General features: G+C 47.9%; 1 pseudogene; it reads left to right on the top strand.

The window, feature by feature from the left end:
• The first annotated feature begins 3,346 nt into the window (after window positions 1-3,346).
• On the top strand, window positions 3,347-5,080 carry LOC149327276 (solute carrier family 22 member 7-like; annotated as a pseudogene).
• The last annotated feature ends 3,791 nt before the right edge of the window (window positions 5,081-8,871 follow it).

Raw genomic sequence — 8,871 nt, forward strand, 5'->3', positions numbered from 1 at the left:
CAAAATCACAATTCGGCTGCAGATATGTATTCAATTATTCTTGAATTGGGGGGGCAATGATTAAATTTTTTGGTGAATATTGCCTTCCATTTACTTTTCACGGCACCTGTACTTTCGAATAAGAAGGGGGACAAGGGGCAACCTTGTTTTACTGAAGATCAGATAACAAAACGCTCGCTCAGTTGCTTATTAACATTGACTTTGCAGTGCAGACTGCGGATGCCATTTTTATTCCTTGCAGCAGCACTCGACCGATGTTCACATGTTCTAATATAGAGAAAAGAACGCTGTGTGCTACTCGATCGAATGCCTTCTCAAGGTCTAGATTTAACATGGCCACCCTAATATCAAAAACATCGCAGCATTCCAAAACGCGTCTTGCTACATGTAGCCCCTTTGCTGAAAGTTACCGAGCAATGGTGATTTGTTTCTTAGCCGCGTAGCGAAGCACTTAAGCTCTGAATCTGCGCAAAGTAAGGTGAACCCTTGTCCTCACATTTTCACACATTTCTATTTTTAGGGGTGTCGTAAAGGCTCTTTTATATGGTTGAGAATCAAAACCCCTCGCTCGGTTACTTTTGGCAAATGGAGTACATTAGTGTGCAGAGTGCGCCCTTCGATTCCACAAGTCTGGTGCGGGCCTACAATTAGTTTTATAACGCTCTGCATTCTTCGTGCAAGAACCTTCATAAAAATTTCGCAGCCCACATTTGCCAGACTTACTGGCCGGTAACTTTTATCAGATAGTCGTTTAATCGGATCATCGGTCTTGGGTATTAGGACAATGTGGCTTTTCCGAAAAGAAGGGGCAACATCGCATTAACGTAAACTTCGGCAATTTCCTTATGTAGAATCACTGCCAGATCGCACTAGAAGGCTTTGTAAAAAGCCGCGCCGAAGCCACCAGGCCCAGACGAGTTACCGGAGCTTAACTCGCCAATAGCACACTCTATCTCACCTACGCTCATCGGCTCCTGGAGTCTTCAATTTAAAAGCGTCCACGTCGAAAATCGGACATAATGGCCGGATATATGCGGTAGTGCTCCAGGTACTACTTAATATGGGTAAGTACCATCTTTCCAGTACTTTGCCATCGCAACTAGCCAGCTCAATTGAACGGTATGATGTTAGGTCAAGAGGCGATTTCCCTGGTTTAGGAGTGGAACTAGACGACAGGACTTCCACTCGTCTGGAACTGTGCCCTCGTTCTATGATTGGTTGTAATACTCTAAAAGAACACGCCTAGCTTCTTGTCCAAGGTTAGCAAGTGCAGTGTATGGCACACCGTCGTGTCCCGGCGAAGATGACCGTCTGCAACAAGCCAGCGTAGCGTCAAGTTCCTCCACGGAGAAGGAAAGGTCCATCCGGGAATCCCGAGAAGGGGGAACATCGCTGCAATGTAGCGTGGCAGATGGGGTGGATGGTCCTGCTACGCTAGCGCAGAAATCCTCAGCTACCTCGACCTCGCCACGTCGTTGCAATACTGCAAGAGACTTGAAAGGGTGTAACTGGTGTGTGGATGTTCGAAGGCCACAAACGACATTGCAGATGCGTGACAAAGGTTTCCGTGGATCAAGCGTTTCACAGAATGACCGTCATCGTTGTGCCTGAGGGGCTTGAATACTGCGCTGAATTTTCTTTCGCATGCGCCTCGCACCTCTGAGGTCAAGCCTCGACTTTGTGCGTCGGTATCTGCCCTCAGTCGCAGTGATCGCATGCGCTGTAATTCCATATCAAATTGCGTGAGCATTTTAATTCGGGTGAAGAAGCGCGTCGCGTTTTCCATTGCCTTCAAGGGGCATTCAGAGTCCTGGTTTGGGAACAACTGGGGTTTAAGGGTTAATGGTGAATACCTTAGCAATCTCCAATTCTCTGATGGCATTGCCTTGGTAAGTCACTTGGGAATGAATTGCAAGGCAGGCAGGGCAGAAACGTGGGTCTAAAAATTAATCTTAGAAAAGGCAAGGTAATGTTGAACAGTCTCAAAAGAGAACAGCTGTTTGCAAATCTTGAACAGTCTCGCCAGAGAACACCAGTTAGAATTGGTAGCGAGGCCCGGGAGGCGGTAAGCGAATGCATCTAATTATAACAGGTAGTGACCGCATATCCGGATCACGAGAGGGAAATAACTAGAATAAGTTTGGGGTGGAGCGCATTTGGCCCGTTGAGTCAGATCATGAATGGCAGTTTGCCAATATCCCTGAAGAGGAAAATATATAACAGCAGCGTGTTACCGCTACTCACCTATGGGGATGAAACGGGTAGGCTAACGAAAATAGTTCAAATTGAACTGAGGACAAAGCAGCGTGCTATGGGAAGGAAAATTATAGGTGACACGTTAAGGGACAGGAAAGGGCAATGTGGGTCAGAGAACAGGCGCGGGTTAATGACATCCTAGTCGAAATCAAGAAAAAGAAATGGACTTCGGCTGGGTATGTAATGCGAAGGCTAGATAACCGAGGGTCGTTGAGGGTAACAGACTGGATGCCAACAGGACGAGATTGTAGCAAGGGGGCGGCAGAAAGATGGGTGGGCAAATGAGATAAAAAAGTCTGCTGAGATAAGTTGCCACAGTTGGCATAAGACAACGTCTATTGGAGGAAATGGGAAATGCTTTTGTATTGGAGTGTGACATATTCAGGCTTCTAATGATGGTGATGATGATGCCAACAGGTTCACGAACTGTCCATTCGCTCGCGTGAAGAACATTATGTAGGTGGAAAACATGCATGTACACAGCCAAATCTCACTTTGTATGGCGCTGTGCTCCAACTGCGCGGTCAAAGGCACGTTGAACCTAGATACCTTCCCTCTAAAATTCAGAACGTGAAATTCAGGTAATCATGTGGTGCGTATAAGCGAGGAAGAAGAAGAAACACACAAAGGACAGAACTATCCTTTCATCGTCCAATGTTTGTGATTTTCAGTTCTGCAGGACTATTAAGTCTTCCGAACTGCTCTACAGCCAAACCTCGTGAATTATGAATGATACCGCGGCGACACATGAACGTGTGATCCTCACTGCTAAATCTGATAACTTTCCTACACTTCGATAAGAATGAAGACTATTTATTAAGCTTGCTTGTCATCCATCATTACATACCCTTTTATGCCCTGAGGCAATAAACATTGCTATAAACAAACTGCAATTCAAGCCTGCAGCCCCAGGTACAGCAGCATATCACTGCCTTGAGCACGAGGCCTTGTAACGGAAAGAAGGGCAAGCTTAGAGCGCCTAGTACAAGAAGAAGCGGCCTTCCATACTTCATCGCCCTGAGTGCTCCTCAGAGAATGTAAAACAAACACTGCAACACTTCTCCAGTAGAGAAGCCATGAGAGAGAAGCCATGAAGCTCTTCCTTCCTCATCGACTGGAAAGTCAGGATCTTCTATCAAGCGAAGAATTCGACTGCTACGATGGCTTCGGACAAGGCGTCTTCCAGAGGTGATTACTACTCATCTGCATCATTGTCACCTGTGTCAAGCACAGTTATATGTACGTCATCCCACTCACACTGCGGGAGATAGACCACTGGTGCAAGCGACCACTGCATTGGAACAGTCATGTCCAGGCAGGAATGGAAGAACGTGGCCATCCCTCTGGAATTGGATGGACACTACAGCAGTTGTCAGTACGCAGACTCCGACTACAACAACGACACTGCAACGATGCCGTGCGCAGCTTGGGAGTACGACCAAGAATAGGGGACGACTTCAATCATCAGCCAATGGCACTTGGTGTGCCACCGACGGCTCCTGCGCGCTGCACTTGTTTTATTGAACAGCGCTGGCTCAATCATTGTCGGCATCGTAGCAGGATCTGTCGCTCACACCATAGGCCGTAGACTTTGTCCTTCTGGCATCCACAATAACATTGGCGACATCTACTCTTGCTTTGTTCCTGGTGAGGACGTACGCTCTGTACCTAATGGCCTCGTTCGTCGCTTCTGGAAGCGCGTCCGCCCTGTACGTCGTAACCAGCGTCCTTTTCTTCGAGATCACGACGAACGAAAACCGGCCGCTTCACTTAGTGGTCGCCGGGGCTGTGGGCACCGTCGTATCCAGCCTGTGGTTCGCATCCATGATACTCCCTAGCATAAACTGGAAGTTGAAGCAGGCAATCTTCCTTATGCCGACGTCATTCTCTGCGGCCGCTTTCTGCGTGGTTGTGGAATCTCCACAGTGGCTGGTCGCTAAGACCCGACTGCGTGAGGCGGAAGATGTCATGCTCGTCGCTGCCAAAACCAACCTCTTTCCCTTGCGGAACATGGCGTGCCTCTTGGACAAGCTGAAGAACAAAGTCACCGAGACCTGTCAGCAAGACCAGCGTACTTCTTCCACGGAGTTACTTCAAGGAGTCTCCATTCTTAAGAGAGCCATGGTCGTGTTTTTCAGCTATTTTTCTGTTGTCTTCATCTTGCGCATCGTGCTTTCCTCCTCTATAATGCGGCAGGCAATGTTGCTGAATTGGGTCTCGATAGCGGTCGTCGCGGTTAGCTTTGCTGCGATGCTGCTGTTTATTACGAGTCACCTTGCTGAAGTTGACCAGGGCCTGCTTCGCGGTGCTCGGACTCCTGCAGTGCATGTTGAGCCTTACCGCCACCTCGAATTTGCTCGTCGTAAAGCACACCCTCGCCACATCCTCCAAAGCTCTGGTTTTTATTGAATACATAGTTCTCGGCGCTTACAGCTTGGAGCTGTTCCCAACTGGAGTTCGTGGAGCAGTTGCGGTTTGGACTCAGAGATTTGGCGGCGCCGGCACCACCATGGCGCCTCTGGGCATGCCGTTGCAGAGAATGGGCCGTGAGGACGTGTCTTTCGCCATCGCAGGATCCCTCAAGTTTGCATCGCTGCTTGATCTGCGAGTATTGCCTCATAACACCACGGCTGAATGCACCAAGACAGCTGTCAGACGAGAATCTGTTTTCAGGGAACAAAACATGGAACGGATGAAGAAGACACTGGAACAAAAAGAATGCAAGGAACATCGTGAGCCCAGCTTGCACAGTCGAACATCCAAGTCCAAGTCGAGTACCGCATCGGAGAAGTCTACAGCGAGCGCTCGCAGCCGGCAACGGTAGCTTGACGTCTTCGCGAGAGATTTGTGTGTGGCACATGGCAACTGAACTTTTGCTATCCTTGAAATGTGTAACGACTTCGTTTCTCTTAATGTTTCGTCTTGCCTGGTGCCATTGTCTGACACCTCTTATAGGCATCTTCGAGTGGGCCGTTTGCTCGGATCACGATGATAGCGGCGTGCTCGTGAGAACGACTGCCTCTTGGTGTTGCATAGATTTCTAAGATCCCGTCTGCTGTGCGGCATTTTGTCCAGTGGAGAGCTGGCGCCGATCGATTGTTTAGATGCCCCATTAGTGCTCAGGATTGAACTTGCATGTGAGGATGACAGGCCCAGAGAAATCTTGCTTGACCTGTCGACGATGGCTTATGGATCTATTGTTGCGCGAATGCCACGTATTAATTTTGCATATTTCCGCTTGTTTTCATTTTCATTTTCGCAACTTCAGCTGACTTCAGCCTCTCATTCCTGACCTTTCCTGGTAAGGTGCGATCTCTTTCAATAGGGGACAAAGTGTGATTGCGTATGTTACTGTGAAAACAACTCGCGTTTCCTGTGGCAAAGCAAACTTCCAAAATCATGTTTTAAGCAAGCTATGCCGCTAAATGGTAGATGTAAGAAAGGAAAATTAGTCCCAGATAAGAATACCTGAGGTAATATGTCGTGCTGCGTGAAAATTTTTCAATACGTTGCAGTCTTTTCTATTTTCTCTTATATTTCACCTTCGCCGCAGCATCTCTATCGGCCGCTGGATAGTTATTTTCAAACAAAGTTCAGTAGAGAGTCTTCGTCACCTGCCACTGCATAATACGGAAGTTCGAGTGTCGGTCTGGTTGCAGCGACGAGGAGGTACACTTCATTAAACAAAGGCAGTTGCTTGAGCTTATGGGTGTGGTCCTTATCCTAGAACTCCAATGGCATCAGCTGCCTTGTGGACTTGCTGGATGAGGGCTCGTTGGTATCGCTGATCAGCAGCGCCTCTCACCACTCAAAATGGTATCTAGTGCCTAGTAAGAAGGGGTGATATGTTCCACTAGTCTGGGACAAAGGAAGCATGGCTTGTCTCGATCCAGTGGGGACATAAAATGACAGAGAATGTTCACAACATTCGTCCCACGCAGAAGACGACGATGAGCGGGCAGCGCTGCGGGACACAGCACGCACGCTATGCCAGGCTAAGCGCAAGGCTGGGGCTAGCGGCCGGACAACACGGCTACGATTTTACTAGATTCTGAACCTCCGGATTAATTTCGCACTAAAAGACGTGTTTTGCTACTATATATGCTTTGGTTTGGCCCCACATCCCCACTAAGTGTGCAGGAGTGTAGGGCGGGTCTGACACCACGGGGGCCACCGTCTTATATTCCGTTGGAGCCAAAATTATCAGCAATTTGGTGGGAATATGACTCGGAGGCTCGGATCGTGTTTCTCTAGAGTCACTGTTTTCGCAGACGCGCAGCCACTGCCATCTGGAGCGGCGCGCCAAAACTAGGTGGCTTTGGTGCAGGGTGTAAGAAATACTTCTTACACCGTGCTTTGGTGCAGTCCAGCTGACTTTCCACTCCATTGCTAGATGGCTCTACCGCACACATTATCTCTCTCTCGTGAGGGCATTTGCTGCACTCTTGGGCGCTGTGACGCAACGTTCACTTTCATTGAGTTGGCGCATAGAGTTAATATAACCTACTCTAGAGGGAAAGCTGCCCATTGAGCCCATGCGTTCCAGTGGGCAACGCATGAACGCCGCCATCACACAGCGGTTTGCGTACGTTGCCAGCTGTTTAGACACTTGCTAAATCTGGACAAAGAACGGGCTTCGAACCTGGCAACGTAGTCCGTGGGAAGATGGCGGTATGCCGAGTAGCTCTAGACTGCTCTAAACTCCTTTAAACAACAGGAAAATCGTCGCGTTTGGATCATTTTCAGTGGTATATGCAGTGTCGCCTACAGACTGTAATTTCATATAGGTGGCTTGTGACTTCTGAATAGGTATTTGAAGGCAAGTATCGCGACTGTGACGCGCTTGGAGTGTATTTCGTCTGTAGGGCGCACGGGATTTTGCATGGCCTCTGTTGTCGAGTGCAAATAAACGTCGGAAATTTGCTTTGACCCCCAAAGGACGAACACAATTCGCAAAGGAAACGAATGCCCAAGGTAAATGGAGCAACTGCTCTGCCTGGTTTGTTTTGAGTGTTCGGCGTTTTGTTATATTAAATGTCGAAGGTTTGTTAGAGTACCGCGGGCCTCTCGCATTTTTTTTTATCTTTCTCCTTCGCCGAGGAAGACGGTGCCGTGTTTTTCTGGCGCGGGACGAGCTCATAATGGGATTTTTCGTACGCAGCAACGCTCATAGCTTCATTACGAACGACTGAAACAAGGTGGAGGTAGAAATGTATGAAACGGCATGTACCGCTCGAGGAACTTTCGTTTCATGTCTAGCATTGTGCGCACTAAATTGTGGGTGCTTGGTTGGTTGTTGTGGTGATTTTATGTTGTGTGCTTTTGCTTCTAGCGTATGACACGAAGTTTTTGCTGAGTTCTTTTTTTTATTCCTCTGTTTGGTTTCAAAACCTATTTATGAGAAGCTAGTGCCGCTAGTACTTTATACGCACGGAATAAAAAGGGTCCTGCGTCTAGTTTTCATGCCGATTTCTTGTCACTGGCTCTGTTCGGAGCGATAATGCGCTGTGTCACATGCTTGAGCTGAGGGTCATAAGTGTGCCTCTTTTCTGTCTAATAAACAGTTGGTAGAGTACGCATGTGTTGTCCTTCTTGTGCCGTTGTCGATGCGCGGCCGTTCATTTCAACAGTGCTACCTTTAATTACCGCGCGCATTAGTGCTGAAAAACGTTATAAAAACGCATTTAAGCAATAACGCCTACATCCTTTAGAAGTAGCACCAATGTGTACTCTGTCAAGCAGATTGAGGCAATGGCGTTAAGATAGCCGAATACCGTGAGAAAGAAAATGGCAGCAGGGTTCATTCGCTTGTATAACAATAACTGATGGGCACGTTGGTCAGACATTATTTCTTGTGCCGCTGAGCTGTTGCACAAGAAATCATTCGCTTGGTTGCTTGGTGTCATCCGCCTTTAAAGAGATTTCCGAGAGCGGGAGATTTTTCTTGAACGCTTTGCAGTTTGCGAAATGTGCTTATGTATCACTTCCCACGTTTATTCACAAATGATGCGAAATGCTCGATCTTTTTGGAGCTTTTGTCATGCACCAACGCATGAAGGTGGCATCGCGGTGCACGAGAGCGCGAGTGACTCCTTGTCGTATGCAGCTCCTTGAATTAAGTGCCTTGATCCCATAGCTTAAAGCAACTTGAAATCAGATTCGAAACCAGAAGTTTAAGGCCGAAACTCCGAGAGCGTTTGCTCACTTTACTCGTGAACATGTTCACAATCGTCCGATATGAAAAGAAATGACCACAATCAGTATGCTAAAAATTACAAAATGTGTTTAAAACATTGAAAATACGCGTAAAAGTGACATATAATTATTTCCTCTGCCGCAGTTTCCCGAAATCAAGTTCAAACTTCACCCATCCCTGGCTTTGCGAGAAAAACTGCGCTGGCCACAGTAGTGTGCTGTAAGATGGCGTCCACGATGGCGACTTACATGCGTGGACCGCTTTGCTAGCTTAGCTTTACCCCCCTGAGTTGGCGCCTGTGCAGTCTTGGAGCGATGCGCGTGCTGCTGCTTCTGAAAGTACTCTATCTTTCTGAATGCACCCCGTCGTGCGCTTCCTTCCGTAAGAGCTTCGTTGCTTCGCCTCCTTCTGGAGAATGG

This window comes from Amblyomma mixtum, chromosome 10 (genome assembly GCF_055824585.1).
Source record: "Amblyomma mixtum isolate Tamu chromosome 10, ASM5582458v1, whole genome shotgun sequence".
Classification (NCBI taxonomy): Eukaryota; Metazoa; Arthropoda; class Arachnida; order Ixodida; family Ixodidae; genus Amblyomma; species Amblyomma mixtum.